Source organism: Malaclemys terrapin, chromosome 7 (assembly GCF_027887155.1).
Source record: "Malaclemys terrapin pileata isolate rMalTer1 chromosome 7, rMalTer1.hap1, whole genome shotgun sequence".
Classification (NCBI taxonomy): Eukaryota; Metazoa; Chordata; order Testudines; family Emydidae; genus Malaclemys; species Malaclemys terrapin.
In genome coordinates, this window is record NC_071511.1 from 99,679,505 (window position 1) to 99,700,939 (window position 21,435).

Sequence of the window (21,435 nt, forward strand, 5' to 3'; positions counted from 1 at the left end):
TTTAGCAAGTGGCACCAGGATGTCTTGTGTGTGTCACACGCTTATGATTTAATTGCTTAAAATCATTAACTATGTAAACTATGGGGAAAAATAACTTGACATAATCACCATATTCTATGGATCAGATCCTCAACTGTTGTGAATTGGTATAGTTCCTCTGAGGCACTGCAGCTACGTCAGTTTATACCAGTTCAAGCTCTGGCACAATATGCAAAAAGAAACAGCAAATCTCAGATACTGTACACACATTAGTAACTGCAAATACAGAATTTACATACACACTTGAGCAAATGAAATCGATATGTCTTGACCACTGATTAGCAGCATATAGCACAGGGGAGGCCAACCTGTGTCTCCGGAGCTGCATGCGGCTCTTCAGACATTAAGATGCGGCTCCTAGTATAGGCACCAACTCTGGAGCTGGAGCTACAGGCGCCAACTTTCCAATGTGCCGGGGGGATGCTCAGTGCTCAACCCCTGGCGCTGCCACAGGCCCTGCCCCCACTCCACCCCTTCCCGCCCCCTCCCCTGAGCCTGCAGTGCCCTGGCTCCTCCACTCTCCATCCCCCAGAGCCTCCTGCATGCCACGAACAGCTGATCGGAAGGGAGGGGGAGGTGCTGATTGGCGGGGCTGCCGGTGGGTGGGAGGCACTGGGAGCGGGGTAGGGGAGCTGATGGTGGGCTGCTGACTTATTACTGTGGCTCTTTGGCAATGTACATTGGTAAATTCTGGCTCCTTATCAGGCTTAGGTTGGTCACCCATGATATAGAGGAACCCTAAAAATCAGCCATATACCTCTAAAAAAGATGATCAGATGCCCAGTCTCTAACTCATCTTTATTCATCACCATTATGATTATTTATTAGTTATGTTACTCTTTCCAAGCTGGCCTGCTCAGTTCCCCATTTCAAGCCAGTGCTCTGATGCCAGAGGGATGGGTACTCTGAAGCTGCTCTAAATTATATCACAGGTCGGGACACCCCTGAACAGCCTGAGAATATGGAGATTATTTATCTATTAGTGTTTCTACTGAGATAGTGCCTAAAGATCCCAATCAGGAATCAGAGCACCAATGTACCAGTCTCTGTACAAACCCAAAAGCAAAGACAGTTCTTCTTAAAGAGCTCACAGTGTAGGATTTTGACTCTGTACAACAGGTGAATAAATGGCAAGGTTTAGGGGACAGTAAGGACAAAGTAATATAAAAATGCATCTGCATAGGTTAGTGGTGTCAGTAGTCACAGGAATATGAGGGTTTAAGCCCCGTGGGGACATGATAAAAGGGTCAGCCATCTCTACTGGCAAGTGCTGGAAACAGTCTTCCCTGTAGATAATGCAGGGAAAAGGTTCTCTATGCCTTTTCCTCAGAAGAAGACACAGAGATAGTTATGTAACTTCATTTCATTTTTCCATTCACTTTTTTCATAGCATTTTCATATGTGGCATTACTGATCACAGTGGGATTTTTGTATATTGTTAACTAAAACAAACAGAACTGTTGGGTTTTTTTAAGAGAGAGAGAATTATAAGAATTTCTGGACATGATAATGGAAAGATGGTGGGGAAGGTACTAAAATATTTTTCAACTCAAAAGTACCAAACCCATCTTCCATCATTCAAAATAATAATATTTTTATTGACAAAGCATCAGCATACACTCAGTGGAAGTGGTTGGGCAATACACAAACAGATTGAATCTAATAGCGCAAACATCATACATAATTTAAAGCTAACTAAAATATTAAAAAGCAAAAAGTGGCATTATTACAAAACAAAATACACTGGTTAAAATTGACGATCCAGGTGCTCAGCTGGTGTAAATCACCAGAGCTCCAGTGACTATGCCAGTTCATGACAGTTGAAGATCTGGCCTGGGAATTTATAATTAATGTTTAATATTAGCATATTATTTAAAATGAGGTAACATCACTTTAAATGCTATTAGCTGTGAGAATGAAACCAAACCCTGACGCTGTCCTTTTAGCTCTTTTTCACACACTGCATGCTGTTCCTCATACTGAGTGAGTTGTTATCCTGAAACGTAATTTTTGTAAATGGGATTTAGCTTACATTGGAGGAGATTAGTTCATAGCTAGAGTTACATGACAGTTACAAATCCCTTGACTATATGTTGATCGTTGCTGTTTGGGCATTTTTATACTGTTGCTGTATTGTACTGCTAATTTGTATCACTGGTAACTTTAGCTACAGTTTACATTTATTCCCTTCTGTCTTGATATTGTGCTACCTTTTCTGTTTAACATTCTCAGAAATTGGTTTCACATGTCTCATTGTCTTGGTTACCTATATTTTGTTTGACTTGTTCTTCTTCTTTGGTAGGTCTACTTTATGATTGAATATGATTCCCCATGATGTGTATTTTTATTATTTTTTACAGCACATACTTGCTGTATCCTGGAATTGTTCTCCTGTCTTGGTGTGTTACAGCTAGAGATGAACAAATATTGGATTTTTAAAAATTATTTTATTTTATTTTATTTTTGGTCACTGGAAATTCTAGGGTGGAAAAAACAGTTTCAGATAGAATTGAAAATATTTTTTTTTTAAATTTTCAGCAAAATGTTTTGTTTGACTTAAAATGAAACACTTCATTTCAATTTTGAGCACTTTTGAGCATTTTAAATTTTTTAAAATAAAATTTCTAAGCAATAAGTAGTTTTGAATTGAAAAAGCAAAACATGCTGTTTAGAAAATGTAACATTTTGAATTTTAGATTTTGTTTTAGAGGTTTTTTGTTTTGTTTTGTTTATTGGTTGGTTAGTTTTTACCAAAACAATTCAGCAAGATCAACACAAATCCATAGAACTATTTGGTGTTGCCAAGTCTGCATTTTCCGCTTTAAAAGTTTTCATAAAATTATTTTATCCAGCTCTAGTTACAGTTCTTATTTTGCAGATCACTCTTTCATCCAAATAATACAGCCATATGTGATTTTTCTGTTGTTGGGTGTTTTTGTGACACTATATTTCTTGAAAATTAATAATGATTAAATTTAAAAAACCAAAGCAATGCTTTAAGAACACTGGTCAGCCGGTGGCTGTTCTTCATTGTTGTCATTTAAAGAGACAGTTCTGCAGCTATTTTCTTACATTTTCACAACCAGGAAGTATACAAGATTTTTTAGTTCATTTTATAAAACAAATATCCTTAATCGTTTCTCCTGATGTTAGGTTTTTCCACTTCCATTAGTGGTCAGTCTTCTCTTCCTGGCCGTTCACGAGTCTTTTCTTTTGCTGTGTACATAAACTGTTAACATTAATGTGAACTGTCCTGTCATGTAAAAATTTATCATGTCCCAGATTTTTAGCGCGTTCCTGCAGTCTTTGCTTTACTTGGAATAAGTGCTAGGGACTGACTTGTTTCTTTACCAAAGACCCTGGTGACTACTACTACTTATATAAAGTAAACAAAGAGGGGAGATTGCAGGCAGGAAAAGACCTTCAGTCTGTGGCTAAATCGCTGTTGATTTGAGCAGGTAACATAAGGTCAGAGGTAAGGAGTGGATGTAAATAACATTTGTGTAAAATGTGCTCAGTAATTCCAACTGTAAGACAAATTCAGGGTGATAAGAACTGTGCTAACTGAGATCAAGTCCGATGTCTGGAATTGTACATGGCAGTTTGTGAACTTGGGCTGAATTTACCAGTCCCAGGAAACCTAGAGAAGGAAATTGGATATTAAATCAATGTGATACTAGTAATGGTATCCTTGAATTACTTCAGTACGCTAAAACTGAGTCTGTGAAAGTCAGTCCCACAGGATACTACTCTGTAAACAGCCATGGCCTTCACTCACACAAGTGGCTGTGAAGTATTTGCTTTGTCCAATCAAGTGTTTATGAAAGCAGGTGGGGCTCTTAGTTCTGCTGAGGTTCTGTGTAAATCTGGAAAAAGTGGAGGAATTAACTTTTGATAGGAACAAACTACTTACAATGTTGGTGATGCTTAACCATGTCAGTAAATGCCCTCACCACCCCATTAGTTAATTTTTATTTTCAAAGCTTCACCAGGGGGCTAATTCACTCTTCATCTCCCTGGATGTGGAGGCCCCCTTGTACAGCCAGTGTAATTCCACCGTAGGTGTACAATCTCCCCCCACGCTCCCCAGCACACATGGGAAGCACGTGGGCAGCACCATCCCTCTGTGCCATCTGGCCTCCTCTCCTGTACACCTAGCCAGCCACGTGGGCCTGTGCAGAACTAGTAGACAGAGCCTTGCCTCTTCTCTTCCCCACCCCCACTGGGTGATTTGTGGCTTTGGGGAAGTCTGGAGATAGCAGTCTCTATACTCCCACAACAAGTACAGGAATTGTGATGTCCCTGGCCCTTGTGCAGGAAACTGAAGTTGGGAATGGCTACTTGCACCCTCCCTCAGCCCCACACAACTATAGCAGGGCCATGGGGAATCTGGCCAGAAGGACAAGACCCAGCTTGTCCTGATTCTCTTGTGAAAGCTAATGGGATCCAATCTCAGTGTTGTTTGGCAGTAGAACAGTTTATGTTTGTAGAGAAAACATTATTTATAACAGCTCAGGTGAAACTGTCAATCCTGATTTGTTGTGTACAATTGGGTTTCATAGTATTTTTGGACCTGGGGGGGGGGTGAGTATCAGAGTTATTATGTATTTACTTCTTGCAACCAAGAATTAAAGCAGCTCTGAGAAAAAAACATTTAAATTGCTATTATATTATTTTACTGTATAACATGCCAGCTGTAATTTCTTATGTCATTTCCACAGCCTGCAGGAAAAGACCGTTAGAGCCTGTGTACACTTAATTGTCAAGTAGGTAAAGAGGGTGAAACAGCCCTGAGGAATTAATAGTGCAAAGCTTATGATCACACTGCTCATGAACATTCAGGGGTTGTTCAACAAGGCAAACAGAGACACAAACATTGCCCCAGATTTAATAGAGGGGTTTGTAGAGAGAGTGTCATGGATTATCAGATCATCATTAAACTCCATAGTCTCCTGTCACTTGTCTGACATATTTTATCAGGATCGTCATATAATTCAGATTCCTAAGGTTATATGCCTGTTGTACCACGTTGCTCCTTGATAGTTTAGCACAGGGGTGGGCAAACTTTTTGGCCTGAGGGCCACATCTGGGTGGGGAAATTGTATGCAGGGTCATGAATGTCGGGCTGGAACAGGGGGTCGGGGTGCGGGAGGGAGTGAAGGGTGTGGGATGGGGTGAGGTGTGCAAGAAGGGGCTCAGGTCAAGGGGTTGGGATGTGGGGTGTACAAGGGGGCTCAGGGCAGGGGGTTGGGGTTCAGGAGGGGTGTGGAGTGTGGCAGGGGGCTCAGGGCAGAGGGTTGGGGTGCAGGAGGGGGTGTGGAGTGCGGGAGGGGGCTCAGGGAAGGGGGTGGGGTGCAGGAGGGATGCAGCAGTGGGCAGGGGTGCAGGCTCCGGCCCGGCGCTGCTTACCTGGAGCGGCTCCGGGGTGGCAGCAGCGCACAGCGGGGCTAAGACAGGCTCCCTGCCTGCCCTGGCCCTGCGCTGCTCCTGGAAGCAGCCGGCACCACATCCCTGTGGCCCCTGGGGAAGGGGAGAGAGGGCTCCGCGTGCTGCCCTCGCCTGTGGGTACCTCCCCCAAAGCTCCCATTGGCTGTGGTTCCCCATTCCCAGCCAATGGGAACTGCTGAGGGCGTTGCCTGCAGGAGAGGGCAGCGCACGGAGCCCTCTGCCCCCCCGCTAGGGGCCGCAGGGACGTGGTGCCAGCTGCTTCCAGCAGCAGCACAGGGCCCACGGCACCACGGGGGTGGCAATCCTGCGGGCCAGATCCAAAGCCCTGGCAGGCCAGATCCGGCCCGCGGGCCATAGTTTGCCCACCCCTGATTTAGCAGTACATAAGGAATGGGAATGTTTAACATGAGCAATTTAACTGTATTCTCTTGTGAAACTGAACAAATGTCCAAACAAATGTACAAGTTATTAATACTCCTGGGCTAAGTTCCCTATAAGCTATGCAGCAGTGCAGCAGCTTATTTAGTGCCTCTCCCATGGCCCCAACTCTGCTGTGGTGCGGCCCAGGCCGGACCCAAGCGCGGCCGGAGCAACCCGGGCCTAGCCATGGATGGTTCACCCGGACCTGCTGGGGAGGCACGGCCAGATTGGGCCCAGCCACAGTTGGGGCGGCGTGGCACAGTCTGGCCCGGCCCCAGCCACGGCCAAAGCGGCCCGGCCCGGCCTGGCCCCAGCCATGGCTGGGGAGCCAAGACCTGCTGGGGCAGTGCAGCCGGAGTGGCCTGGCCCCAGGTACAGCCAGGGCAGCCCTCCCCCAATCTGGACCTGCTGGGGCAGGGGGAGGGGTGCCTATCCTGCAGCCCCAACCCCAGAGCTCTCAAGGCGGGGAGAGGCATCTCTCCCTCCAGCCCATGTCTCTCCCCGCCATAGCCCCTTAGCACCCTCCTGCACCCCAAATCCCTCATCCTCACCCCAGAGCCCACACCCCCAGCCAGAGCCCTTATACCCCTGCAACCTAACTCTCTGCCCCAGCCTTGAGCCCCCTCCCTTACTCCAAACCCCTTGGCCCCACCCCCACCACATGTATTTTGTTATTGTCTGTTACAGCTGTCCCCCTGCTGCATTCCTTTTTCCCCTCTCCTTTCTGTTTGTCCTGTGTGGCTGTCCCTCCCGGCCATTGTGCTAACTAAAGTCACAGCCCTATTCATAGGAATGGCTTGTACAGCCTAACTGGAGCCATTGCTCTGGCTAGGGAGGGGGCTTCTTGCTTCTTTGTTTGGTTCCTTTGTTCAGACCCGGGCTCAGTGTGGGGGGCGCTGCCCAGAAATGCAAGACCTGAAGTGGCCAACTAATTAAGCATATGAGTCATACCTGTGGCTCAGAACATGCCCAAGCATGCCTATGCTTACCTGCAGCCTTTCCCTGCCTTCTCTCCTCCCCTGTATCAAGAGGAGCCAATCAAAAGTACTGGTGGGAAACTGCCTGAGTTTGCCTTTAAAGCTGGACATTTTCTAATCAGACCTCAGAGAAGGTCCTTGCTTTACCACCTGGTCTGATCAGCTAGGGGTCTTTGGGGGGGCCCTCTCCCCGCTCTCATTTGTTTTTGAGCGTACCCCCGTTTTTGAACTCCCCTCCCACGAACAACAAAGATCTCCTGATTATTGTAAGCAAATTGAGTCCTCTCTCCATCTTCCGATGCTACTGCCGTTCCTGTCTCTGTGCTTGCTGCTGTCCTGGGGTTTGGTAAGAACTCCCTCTTGCAAACTCCCCCTGTCCTAGCTGCTGGCCTTGTTTCCACAGCAGACAGACCCAAGCTAACTCCTTGGTCTGTATCTGTAATCTGTTTCTTGCTCCGCAGCACCTTTGCTGCTGGAAATAAGCCTGTGCCGCTGCTAGGCTGTGCCTTCCTGGACTGTATCCTGGGCTGCCGGCTTGCAGCCACCCCACCGCTGCAGCCACCACTAGTTAACCCCCCCTCCCGCCCTCGTCCCCCCCCCCCCCCCCCCCCCGGGGCTGTACCCTGGGCACACACCACTCTGCCCTCAGGAACTGCTCCCCCTCCCGATCAAAGAAGCGGCATAGTGTAAGGTACGCCTATTAGAATCAGGGTTGTAATTTCATTTTGCATAGCTGTGGTTAAGTTAGGTTTAAAGAATTGTTGTATTGTGCTCTGTAAGTTAGGTTTAAAAAAATTGTTGCATTGTGTTCTGTTACTTGCTAATTTGCGTAGTCTTGGTTAAGTTAGATCATAGATAAGATTTTACTGTGTTCTGTATAATTGTGATTAAGTCTGTCTTCCCGCTGCCCTAACCCCCCCCCACCCCGAGCTTGCCCGTGTCTCCCCCTGAGCTCCCCAGTCACTCGTTGCAGTCTCTCTGCTGTTTAAACTTGCAGCCTGTCTGCTCTCTGTGTCTCCCTGAGTTTAAATCTCCCTCCGCAGCGCCTCTGCCTTTGATCTCTGCTCCACCACGTGCTCCTCTTCCCCCATCCCCTAACCTCACTCCTCTACCACTGCCTTTCTCTCTCTCTCTCTCTCTTTTAATCCCTTCCCCCACGTGCTCACCCCGCTCCTGCTGCTGCCAAACCTCAATGGTATTACTGAAGTCTAGCATAAAACCCCATTGGTTACCCTTTTTCTCTCTAACACACCTCACATTTTACATTTACACCACTGTGACATATTTTTACCTAGAGTTGTTGGCTATTTAACACATTTTACCCATAACTGTTAGTTGGTTATATGCTGCTGTGACACACCCTTTACATAGGAACTGTTAGCTATCTGTTACATTTATACTTCAGTGTTAATTGGTTACCATCTGTACTGGACCCCACTGTATTGTACCCCACTATTGAAACCCCCTATCCTATTTACTAAAAGAAACCCCTCCCCAATTGTCTACCTTAACAAACCCCGTACCCCTCACTATTGAATTTTCCCTGTTTTTGCATTTTCTTAATAAAGTTTATTTTGCACCCCACCAGTGCAGTAGTTGTCCCCCAGGATCCCCTACCTGCTGGCAGGGTCAGTTATGTGCACCGATATGAAGGTGATGTGTTGGTGCACATAACAAACTCCATTCCTCAAATGGGAGGGGAAAATTAGAGGGAACACTGGATGATATGTGTTGAACCTTCCTGAGACAGGGTACAAGGACATTCCCTAGCCCAGACCCTAAAGGGTTAAGGCAGCAGCTAACTAACCCTGATTTACTCAAGGGAGCAGGGGAAAGGCTACCTGGGAGGCAGGGGGCAGGGCAGCTGATTGTGAGCTGGAGCCCTTAGGTCTGTATGTCTGTGGAGTTTGTTGATTGTAGTTGCTGCCTTTGTTTTGCTACTACAGTTTTTGTTCTGTAATTTCCCAGAAAAGGGACCCCAGCTGACTGATAGTTGTCTGACTGTTTTATTTTTTTGGGGTGGGAAATCAGTGCACCAGCCCACATGTGATGGAGAAAGTGGGCAACTGATCGGGCCTAAGACTGAGAGTCAGCTATGCCAGGATGGAAGAGCTTTTGTAATGCTCATTTTGAAAGAGCCCTTTTGAAATGGCTTGTGGAGCAGCAGCAGCAGATCCTCCTCTGCCTAGTAAACCAGGAACCCTCTGGAGCCCAAGTAGCAGAGGTTGCCCCGGTGATCCTGGGTGGGAGAGGGTGCCTGACCAAGATGGGCCTGGAGGTGTACCTGGAGACATTTGAGTGACTTGCCCTGATGTGCCAGTGGCTCCAGGAGCAGAGGGCATTCAAGCTGGTCCCCTATCTGACCAGGGAGTCTCAGGCAGCATATAGGGTAACTAGACTGCACCTCTGGTGAGGATTATTGATCCCTTAAGGCTGCTATTTTGGACTACCCAGCCCTTACAAAAAAGAGTTACTGCTGACTGTTCTGGACCAAAACACTTACACTGTGTTGCAATATCTCTGGGACTCTTGCTGCTGGTGGCTGAGGCCAGAATCCAAGTCCTGAGGGTAAATCATTGAACTGGTGGCATTTGAACAGTTCTGGTGTTTACCGACACCAGACAGACAACTGAGAGACCGCAGTATGTTTGGTCAAGAACATCTTGGAGGTTGAACTAGACTATAGGGCAACCTCCCACCCTGAACCAGGAGAAGTGGGTCTGTTGGCCTTCTCCTGCCAGGCTTTGGATTCACAGAAGTAGGGACAATGTTGAGGGGGAGGGCGTAGATGGCCATGGGAAGGCCATTCTGTGGACTGGTGTCATGACCCTAGGGTCATGAACCTAGGCTCGCAAGATTAATAGGAGCAGCCATGTTCCAACCCACCTCCTTGGCAGCCTGCTGGCAATAGCTTACCTGGGAACCACAACGCCCACCACCAATGTGGGACTCCGTCAATTGGACCTCAGGGCCAGAGTCTCGGAGCGGCTGATTGGCCCTCTGACCTTACTTAAGCCAGCAGCAGTGACAAAATGCTGTCTGAACAACTGGGCTCCGCCCTGCTCTGAACTGCATGCCACTCCTGCTACCCATTCCCGCTACCCACTCCTGCTTCCCTGGCTTGATTTCCTGGCTTCTGACCCAGCTGGCATCTGACTGTGGTTCTTGACCTCCAGTTTGTCTCCTGCCTCTGATCCCTGCTATCCTGACTCTGGTTCCCAACTTGTGGTTCTGCTCTCAAGTTGTCTCCTGCTTCTGACCTCCCAGTGTCCTGATGCAGCCAATTCTTGTCTCATGACTGTGGACTCTGGTTCTGACTACTAGGTCTGACTGCCCATGACTCGGTCATGACAACTGTAGAAGTTCCCCACCTAAGGCCAGACCCCCCTCTGGGGCATCAGTCCCCAAGAAGTTTAGTTGGGTGGGGATCGAAAGGGTCTGTGAGAGAAAGGGGGCTGCAGAAGCAGAAACTGCTGCCCTGCTGAAAACCAATACTGACCAGGTGGGGGCTAGTACAACCCTAGGGCCAAGAAGAGGCCTGATCTGCTTCACCTGCAGGCAGGAGGGCCAGAGCTACCACTCCTGCCCTAGTATGGAATGTGACTATTCTGTACCCTGCTCCTCCAGAACAGCAGCATTCCTTGGAAAGGCCAGTACTCTAGTTTTCCCCATTATGATCAATGGAACTCCAGGGCCTGGTTGACTCTGGCTGTGGCCAAACACTTATACATGAGCAACTACTGGGTGCTGACTTCTCAAGGACTGGGGGAATGTTGCTGATAAGATGTATCCATGGGGGTTTCCGATCCTAACCCATTACCAGCAGGGCCGGCTCCAAGCACCAGCTTAACAAGCAGGTGTTTGGGGCGGCCAAGGGAGAGGGGCGGCACGTGCGGTAATTCGGGAGTGGCAGGTCCCTCACTCCCTTTTACCTCCCTGAGCTCTTTGGCCCTACCAGTCTATCCTGGAAAACACAAAAGGAATGTCACCTTGCCTGGAATTGAGCTCTGATGACATGCAAGGGCATTGGAAGATGGTCCCATAGATCCACTGCTACCCAATGTGGCTCGGACCCTCTGGAGATACCCCTGGCAAAGGTCAGACTCCCAGACACCACTGCCTTTGGCCACTCCAGGGGTCCTACGGACCATGAAGCATAACTGGTGAAATGAGCACAGAAGGACATAGCTACTTATGGGGAGCTACAATGTTATCGACATTGTGGATTGTGCCACCTGGTACCCTGGAACCATTTCCCCATGGTCAATGTCATCCCAGGTAGTTGCTAATGAGTTGCTAAAAATGTTTGCTCAGGTAGGCATCCCCAGTGTGATGCTGAACAATCAGGGCACTACTTTCATGTCAAGATTAATACAAGTTCACAACTTGGAGCTCTGCTAGAAGATCAATTAGCAAATGCGCTCAAGACTGCCTTTTTTCCATCTTTGCTTGTTGAGACTGGTGTGACCCTTTCTTTTGGATGTAGACCTCACTACAATTATCTTTGCCTTTCCAAATTAAAGTTACACTCTGGAATGCTCTCTACCTGGTCCTGTATCATCAGACCATTGGTAAACTCAAGCTAATGCAGAATGTGGCTCCCTGCCTGTTAAGTAAAGTTTCTGCTCTAGAATACATTATACCTGTACTCTGGCTCTATACTGGCTGCCTGTTAGTTTCTGGGTGTAGTTTAGGATGTTGATTTTAGTTACAACAATGCAAAAGGTTTGGGACCTGCCTCTTTTAGAGAGCACTTGTCTCCTTGTGCTATGATGTCTCAGTTGTATTTAATGGAGGAGCTTAAGGTACCAGCTCCCTGGTGGGCAGGCCACTTCCATAAGGGATGCTCCATTCTGTCATTGCCCACCTGAGTCTTCAATAGCCTGAAATTGTGCAATTTTTGGATGTTCTGCAATGCTTACTCATTGTCCCGGGGTTTTAATAAGGTGGTAAGTTTCAGGGTACATGATCGTTAGGCATTCAAGGCGGGGTTAAAAGAACAGGAGTACTTGTGGCACCTTAGAGACTAACAAATTTATCTGAGCATAAGCTTTTGTGGGCTACTGCCCACTTCATCAGCGGGGTTAGTTTATCATCAGCTGTCTAACTGATTTATAATCTGAGGAGTCAAGCCAGACACAGCCAATGGGAGCTGCAGGGGGCAGTGCCCCCCCCCACTCCTCCCAGGGGCCACAGAGGTGTGGTGCCGGCCACTTCCAGGAGCGGCGCGGGCCCACGGCACCATGGGAGTGGCAATCTCACAGGCCAGATCCGGCCCACGGGCTGTAGTTTACCCACCACTGCCTTATGGCCTTAAGGTTAAAAGGAATCACCAAGGAGTGATGCTCCTTGGTGATGGCTTGTTGTGCAGGAGGAGTTGCTGCCTCATGGTTAATGGAAAACCACCAAAGACAACTGCAAACAATTTAAACCTATTGGAGGGTGGTTGTTTTTTTTAAAAAAGAACCATTATAATAGAGAGTGATCACCCTGCCTATGGAAAAAGATAAGACTGTCTCAGTATTACAGAGCACTCTGGATTCATTTACTGAGGAGCTATTTTGTTGAGCAAAGTGTTTTTCAAGGAAGATTGGATCCTAGCTCCTATGAAGCCTGCCAGCTCTACAATGGACTGAACTTTGGAGAGAAACCCTACTTTATTAGGTAGGAAAGTTAACTATTAATAAGTACAGGCCCTAGTTTGCATTTTATTATTTTGTTTTGTATTGTAAGCGTTTGTTTCCATCACTCTCTCTTGTTTCTAAGGGAATCTCTATTCCTTCTTTTGTTTCATTACAATTGCTGTGTGCTTATACCGGAGCCGTGGTTTTAAGGTAAAACTGGTAAACTGGGATACACTGCTCCTTTGGAGGCAGAGGAGCTGGGATTTCTGTGAGTAGCCAGTGCAGCAGCTAGATATCATAGGGGAACAATTCAAGGGTGTCAGGGACTGGAGTGCACCTCTTGTTAACTTGTCAAGCAATGACAGTGCTGGCATAGTTTGGAGGAGAGGGCCTGAGTGGCTGAAAGGCTACTGGTGTTAGGGAGCTAACATTCCGTTATGACAAGCAAGACTCCCTCAGTCTGGAGGAAGGGGTAACAAAAGTGACTCGCAGACCTGGGTACCCTGAGAACGATCACAAGCATGACTTTGCTTTTCATTATCTAAAGTAGAATATGAAAAATAGTGACATTAAAGCTTAACCGTCTTGTGCGGTAAGAAGATTAGTCTGGAAATAAAACAGCAAATTATTAACCCAGGGAAACTCATTCTAGATGCAGTACCTGGTTTACAAAGAAATGCTGCAGAACTTGTTTTCTATCTGCTGCGGTATGGAGGCAGAAGGAGTCTTGGGTCTTACTGAGGGTAGGGTTACCATATTTTGTGCCTCCAAATGGAGGACACTCCACGGGGCCTCGGCCCCGCCCCCAGCCCCGCCCACGCCCCCTCCCCAACTCCGCCCCCTCCCCAAAGTCTCCGCCCCCTCCCCTGCTTCCCGCGAATATTAAATTCGCGGGAAGCCTGAAGCTGGTAAGGGGGGGTGTGGGGGGAGCAGGCGTGGCCCAGGCTGGCCCCCCGGCAGCGCCAGCCTGGGTCGGCTCGGGCCCTGGGGTGCCAGCCCCGGCCGACCACCCCCAGCCCGCCCAGCACTGCCGGCCCCCGGCGGCCCAGCGCACCCCCCCCCGCTATCCCGGACTGGCTCCCGGCCCCGCGGCCCAGCGCACCCCCCGGCGGCCCGGCCCCGCGACCCCGGACCGGCCCGCGGCCCCGCGCACCCCCGGCTCCCCGCCCAGCCCCGCGGCCCGGCGCACCCCCCCGCTACCCCGGACCGGCTCCCCGCCCGGCCCCGCGGCCCGGCGCACCCCCCGCTACCCCGGACCGGCTCCCCGCCCGGCCCCGCGGCCAGGCGCACCCCCCCGCTACCCTGGACCGGCTCCCCGCCCGGCCCCGCGGCCCGGCGCACCCCCCCCGCTACCCTGGACTGGCTCCCCGCCCGGCCCCGCGGCCCGGCGCACCCCCCCGCTACCCCGGACCAGCTCGCGGCCCCGCGCACCCCCCCGCTACCCCGGACCAGCTCCCCGCCCGGCCCCGCGGCCCGGCGCACCCCCCCCGCTACCCCGGCCCGGCTCGCGGCCCCGCGCACCCCCCCGCTACCCCGGCCCGCGGCCCGGCGCACCGCCCGGCTCCCGGCCCGGCACCGCGCCCCCGGCTCCCCGCCCGGCCCCGCGCCTGGCCCGGCACCATGCCCCCGGCCCCGCGACCCCGGCCCGGCCCCGCACAGGCCCGGCCAAAGAGGCCCCGCCCGAGCCCTCCATCCCTCTCTCCCGATTTTCCCGGACATGCCCGGCTTTTGGGGATTTCCCCCCGGACGGGGATTTGAACCCCCAAAAGCCGGACATGTCCGGGAAAATCCGGACGTATGGTAACCCTAACTGAGGGACAATGACTCAGCAAAATAATAACATCCATTCTCCTCCTAGATTTTCTGCAACCACTGGAATGCTCATCCTCCTTAAGACTGAAGGGGACTGGACCAAGGGTTCATCCACTAATCAGTATAGGGGACCATAAATACAAGATACATTGACATAAGGCCAAACAAAGAGGGGCCTTAAATTTGACTTGTCACAGTTCATCTCTTCTGAGAACAGTTTTCTCAAGAGGATTGAGAGTGTAAGAACATTCAACTGTGGCTTTTACTTTTGTTAAATCAAAACATATGGCAATTGAGGAAAAGAGCTGCGCAAATGTTCTTGGACTTACCGTTACTAAGAAACATGTTGTGTAAAGAATTAAGTGAAAAAGATGAAGTAAAACACGTAATCCGATTAAAAACAGAAGTTTGGAACCAAAACGTGGACCTATTTCCTAAGAGACATGGAAACCTCACTGGGAAAAGCACTTGACAATACCCTATAGGAAACTGTTGGCAGGGAGCAAAGTATACACTATAACCGGGCTTTTTTATCTCTAATTTCCATGAGTCTATCGTGTAGAGAAAAATAAAAATAAAAAAGGAATTGGGGAGGGGAGAAGGGAAGAGATAATGAAGTCTATGGGGAAGCCCCAAATTTTTCTCTGGGATTGGTATAATAACCCACAGAAGGAACAGCAAAGTAGTATTCTAAACAGAATAACAGATTACAGTCTCTGAATCCCTTCAAATGATTGTTAAGTGAAGAGGACTCTACATTCCAGAATTTTTTTTTTTTTTTTGTATTAGCTACTCAGAATGGATGCTTCCACCTCAGAAGGACAAAAAAGAGGACGAGATCAAAGGGACAAGGGGAAGATTGATAAAAAACACTCAAGCACAAAGGGGAACCTTCCACTGAGAGCCAAAATGTAGTTCTACTAAACATCTCAGGTAAAAATCAACCTTACTAATTGAGTTATTGTTAAATAAAACACCACCATTTATATCAATATGAAGAAGCATCAAGGAAGAAATATGAATGAGTTTGACATAATTATATTTATGATGAATTTCTAGAAGGGTATGTTGATAATGTCATTCCCTACCATGCATCCCTGGTGTGAAAACAGCAATATACTTCACAGAGAGAATATTCAGGAAGATTTTTAAAGAAATGCAGAGAGTGGGGCTACATCTTATTATGTCTGCAGCTGTAAAGTTAATGTCTGCACTCAAATGCATCCACAAAGGGAAGCTATTTATGCATCTAATAGCAGAAACAGTGGTGTTTTCTGGATTGAGATTGTTATAAATTACTTTGCAAGTCTTGAAACCTTGCCCTGATCTTCAGCTGATGTAAATAAACATACATCGATTGACTTCATTGGAGTTATTCTGATTTACAACAGCTGAGGGTTAGACCCTATTTTACATTATGCAAAGGGGAAAGTTATAAAACCACATTTACCCCACAGTCCCAAATTTTGCCTATTTGTGCATGGAGAAGTAGCTTTAGCAAAGAAAGGATTCACCCATGAAGAAGGGCAACTATAAAATCTGCTGGCAGAGGCTGCCTGGGAATCTTGCTAAATCAGGTCCTTGTCTGATAAGTCTGGCCCTACCCACTCCTGAGCCAGACCTACTCACTTTTGGGGCATGTGCCTGGCAGAATAGAGGTTATGTATTGATTGGCCACCGCTTAGATTGTTAACTCCTTGGGGCAAAGACCATCTTTTTGTTCTGTGTTTGTACAGCACCAAGCACAATGGGTCTGGTCCATGACAAAAAGCTCCTAGACATTACAGTAATACAAATACATATTTATAATAACTGCTGTCTTACTCCAGTTGTATTTACTAGCCCAGAGGACTGCAACCTAGGTTGCACTGGCCTCTATTGATGTATCTTGTCCATCGTATTTGAAGAGGAAAGAGCATTGTTTCTGGAAGTATATGCCCAGCTAGATACCCAATAATGCATATTTAAATTCATCTTTCTTTGAGATGTTACAGTGTTTTCACTTGATCAGTTTTTTAACTGGTATTTGCAGCAGTTTGTTTGATATTGGGTATATTCCTCCTTCCTCTTGTCCACGCTTCCATTTGTTTTCTTTTCCCTCTATTTCTTCATTAAAATAAAATATGTAATCTCACCAGAAAAATATTACCGATTGTTCTGTTTATAGTAGCCTAAATACAACTGACATACAAGCAGTTTCCATAAGGTCAGCAATATGATGTTTTTAGAGTTGGTTCAACCAAAGAATAAATTTACCCTCATGTAAATCCATTGAGTCAGTATCATTGTTCCATGGATTAATCAATCCAGTTACTGTATTTGTGTTTGATAAAACTCTACAATGGCAGAAAACATGACCATGCTATGTCCTAAAATTATGAACAAGCAGGAAGATGTAACTAAAATAATGAAAAAATAAAAAGATAATTTTGTTTGTCTTGATAGCTTTTTCCCATTCCTAAAATGTTGTCCTGCAGTACTTAACCTGCATGGGCAAAGCTTCCATTAGAATCAATGGAAAAAAGCATAAGACTTCCCTGAATTAGTTCTTGTTCAAAGTACAGCATATCTTTTAGAATAACATATAATCTTAATTTTAAAATTGCCTGTGATGTAGAATGTTTTTCCAATAGTTAATTATTCTAACTGTTAAAAATTTGCATCTTTATTTCCAGGCTGAATTTGTCCATCTTCAACTTCTAGTCATTGGATCTTGTTATATCTTTGTCTGCTAGAACGAATAATATCAAATTTCTGTTCCCCAACTAGATACATGTAGACTGTGATCTAAGTCACCCCTTAATCTTCTCTTTGTTATGATAAACAAATTGAGCTCTTTAAGTCTATCGCTATATGGCATGTTTTCCAATCCTTTAATTATTATTGTAGCTCTTCTCTGAACCCTCTCCAATTTATCACCATCCTTTGTTAATTGTGGACACCAGAACTGTACACAGTATTTCAGTAGCAGTCATACCAGTTCCAAATACAGAGATAATACAGCCTCTTTATTCCTACTCAATATTCCCCTGTTTATACCTACAAGGGAGACAAGGTGGGTGAGATAATATCTTTTATTTGACCAACTTCTGTTGGTGAGAGAGACAAACTTTCGAGGTTACACAGAGCTTTTCTTCGGGTCTGAGAAAGGTGCTCAGTGTCCCAGCTAAATAGAAGGTGGAACAGACAGTTTAGCACAGGGGTTGGCAACGTTCGGCACGCGGCTCGCCAGGGTAAGCACCCTAGCGGGCCGGGCCAGTTTATTTACCTGCTGACGCGGCAGGTTCAGCCGATCGCGGCCCCCACTGGCCGCGGTTCGCCGTCCCGGGCCAATGGGGGCGGCGGGAAGCGGCACGGGCGAGGGATGTGCTGGCCGTGGCTTCCCACTGCCCCCATTGGCCCGGGACGGCGAACCGCGGCTAGTGGGGGCCGCGATCAGCCGAACCTGTCGTGTCAGCAGGTAAATAAACTGACCTGGCCCGCTAGGGTGCTTACCCTGGTGAGCCGTGTGCCAAACGTTGCCAACCCCTGGTTTAGCATAAGTAGTTGACGCATATTTCAAGGGACCATTCAAGGTGAAATTGCTGGTTAACACCCCTAATCCTCAAAGGAAACCAGCACAATACTTTCAAAAGATGAGCCTGGGACCTTTCATTCATAACTAAAAATCATAGACTGAATAGAGACACTGGATTTATGGCTATAACTCACTAATAACCCCCCACATCCAGGTGTCTTCCACCACCTTTCTTTCCCCCCTAAGACTGAAGGTGTTAAACCACTTCACCTTGAATGGTCCCTTGAAATGTGTGTTAACTACTTATGCTAAACAAGCCCAGACCTGAAGAAGAGCTCTGTGTAAGCTTGAAATTTGTCAAGCCAGGTCTTAAAAACCTCTAAGGGTGGAGATTCCACCACCTCCCTAGGTAACCCATTCCAGTGCTTCACCACCCTCCTAGTTAAATAGTTTTTCCTAATATCCAACCTAGACCTCCCCCACTGCAACTTTAGACCATAGCTTTTTGTTCTGTCATCTGCCACCACTGAGAACATCCTAGCTCTATCCTCTTTGGAAACCCCCTTCTGGTAGTTGAAGGCTTCTATCAAATCCCCCCCACTCTTCTCTTCTACACTGTCTCCAATTTGTCCACATCCTTTCTGTAGTGGGGGGCCCAAAACTGGATGCAATTCTCCAGATGTGGCCTCACCAGTGCCAAATAGAGGGGAATAATCACTTCCCTCGATCTGCTGGCAATGCTCCTACTAATGCAGCCCAATATGCCATTAGCCTTCTTGGCAACAAGGGCAGACTGTTGACTCATATCCAGCTTCTCATCCACTATAATCCCCATGTCCTTTTCTGCAGAACTGCCGCTTAGCCAGTCGGTCCCCAGCCTGTAGCAGTGCATGGGATTCTTCAATCCTAAATGCAGGACCCGCGCTTGTCCTTGTTGAACCTCATCAGATTTCTTTTGGCCCAATCCTTCAATTTGTCTAGGTCGCTCTGGACCCTATCCCTACCCTCCAGCGTGTCTGCCTCTCCCCCCAGCTTAGTGTCATCTGCAAACTTGCTGAGAGTGCAATCCATCCCATCATCCAGATCATTAATGAAGATGTTGAACAAAACCGGCCCCAGGACCAACCCCTGGGCACTCCGTTTGATACGGGCTGCCAACTAGACATTGAGCCATTGATCACTACCCATGAACCCCTAGTCTTTTTCAGAGTCACTGTTTCCTCGGATAGAGATCCCCACCATTGAAGTATGTCCTACAGTCTTTGTTCCTAGATGTATATCTTTACATTTGGCCTCATTTGATCCACTGCAGAATGCACACCAGCCAGCTGAGGGGTTCACTGTATCCATCAAAGATGGCTTAGCACAACCTTATGGAAAACGATGCCTCAGCCATCATAGAACTAGGTTCACTCCTAACATTCTCTTGAGTGATGGGGAGGGATCTTGCCCTTTTGCTTATTTAGAGGGCGAGTAGAGGCTCCTTGTGCATAAAGATAAAGACAAGTATTTTTGTGTTTATGTTAACGGGGGAGGCAGGAGGAGTTCTGCATTGAAATATATATGGGCATGATTATAGGAGTCTTGACCAAGAGCTATAGCGAAACTGCAAACTAAGCAAAAAATGAAGTCTCTCATTCAAATAAAAAAATGCATAGCAAACCTCAGAAAAGGGAATTTTTTGCTTGCACCTCCAGGCTGATTATTTAAGATGTATTAACAGTGTCTTGCAGTTCTGGGCTAACCCTGAGTAGCTAAAGAGGCTTTGTTTAATGTCATTTTCAAACATGGCCAACCCCATTGTCCCTAGGTCAGTAAAAGAAAGTTAAGTAAAAGGTGCTGCTTTTAGAGTTCTACAGATTCTGATGTAACTTAACTAACTGCGACTCTAAAAATCTACAAAGCTTTAGCAGCTTTTCACCAGCGTGTTTCTTCACCCTATAAATGTCTGAAAACTCCAGTAAGGGCAATGCAGCTGTTTTAACAAAGATCAATGGCAGAGAGTCAGCCTACACTGAAAATGTCATTATAATGAACAGGTGAAGAGTACGTCTGCTCTGCTAAGCAGAACTGCAGCTGAGCACTATGCTTTTTGTGTTCAGTGGTTTGTTTTCCCTGATGAATGCACTTGTGTAGCTTCACAGTCCTCAAGCATGGTTTTGGAGTGAATAGCAGCTCTTCTCGTTATCTTATTTATGAATTTGGAATCTTTGTTACATTCCCCTCCCAGAATCCTCAGAGAGAACATTTAAAGACCGGTTCTAATGTCCTGGAAATATTTATAAACTACAAATATATAAAGAGCCTATGTGAAGGTTAAAGGACAGAATGGAATTAAAATATAATAATGCTAATGCTTTTATGCTTCTAAAAAGCAATCTGCACCTATTAAAATGTAGTCTGACGTTCTGTGGATTAAATTCATCCTTGATCAATGCACACTGAACTCACATGGGCCCAGATCACCTCCTTTGCTTTTATGCAACTAGAGGCAACTTAACACAGGTGGCACTCCTCCTTGGGACATGGAGGCAAGGAGTGCCTTCTCCAGGGCACTGTCTCACTCCTTGGGAGCTCTGCAGTTTTTGAGGAGGAGCACATAAACAGTCACTCTCTGTTATCACTGTTTCTTCCCGAGTTGTGTTGCTGAGGAGAAAGTTGTCTGCAGTTGGTCTGCATGAAGGTGTAGCCTTTCTTTATTTGAACTGATTTAATGATTCTGTGTTAACCAACAATGGGTTCAACTCCTGTTGCTACAGTTTCCAAATCAATAGGATGAAAATTACCCTTTACAGTTCTCTTAGATTGGGAGACTCTTAGGAGCACACTGTGATGCTGGCAGGCCAAGTGTCAGCTTTTGCTAAGGCCTCAGATGTTAGCTAAGAATGGACAAATTCATAGCAGGAGCCCAGACCATTGCACTTGTGTTAGTGTTGCTCAAAATAGGTTTTAGTCTTATAAGAATGTATTTAGTGTTTCACTCTATAGAATGTTTGTAAGTTGTTGCATGCATTAATCTCATTTGTAATGTCTGTATTCCATGTCTGTATTCCATGATATAAGGAAATATGTCAGTTTTGCTTTATAACTTTGAAAACTTTTGTTCTAAACTTGTGAACTCGGATGGGAAGAGTGTTTTCCCTCTGCCTATCAAAATCAGATTGGCCATCAAGGAACATTGCTGTACAAAGGATTAGTTAATGGCCATATTGCATGTTGGAAATGCTATGCGCAAGGAAGCGTATCCTATGGATTTGGAGAGGAATAAAGGAAATAAAACAAAAACATAATAAAATTTTCCATCTCTTTGCTATTTGAACTCTCACGGACCAGAGACACTAAACTGAAGCCAGAGTTCTCCAGGGGTTATATCCAGAATCTGCCCTGAAAGACACTTTGAATTGACAGATCACTACAACTCTGTCACTTTTAGGATTTAGATTGCAATTCATTTATTATATGTTTACTTACTTTAACCTGTAAATAATTCTCATTTCTTTTCCTAGTTAATAAACCTTTAGATAGTTTATTACAGGCTTGGCATCGTCTTTGATGTAAGATATAGGGTACAAATTGATTTGGGTTAAGTGACTGGTCT

At 46.8% G+C, this 21,435-nt stretch overlaps 1 long non-coding RNA gene across 4 annotated transcripts in view; it reads left to right on the top strand.

The window, feature by feature from the left end:
• The first annotated feature begins 7,113 nt into the window (after positions 1-7,113).
• LOC128840009 (uncharacterized) overlaps positions 7,114-21,435 on the top strand; it is a 63,576-nt gene continuing 49,254 nt past the window's right edge. For 3 of the 4 annotated variants that reach the window (XR_008445587.1, XR_008445586.1, XR_008445585.1), the window contains exons 1-2: positions 7,114-7,230; positions 15,110-15,253. This is a non-coding gene — a long non-coding RNA (uncharacterized LOC128840009). Of the gene's footprint in view, positions 7,231-12,473; positions 12,549-15,109; positions 15,254-21,435 lie in introns of those variants that run through there. The other variant, XR_008445588.1, reaches the window with a different exon arrangement.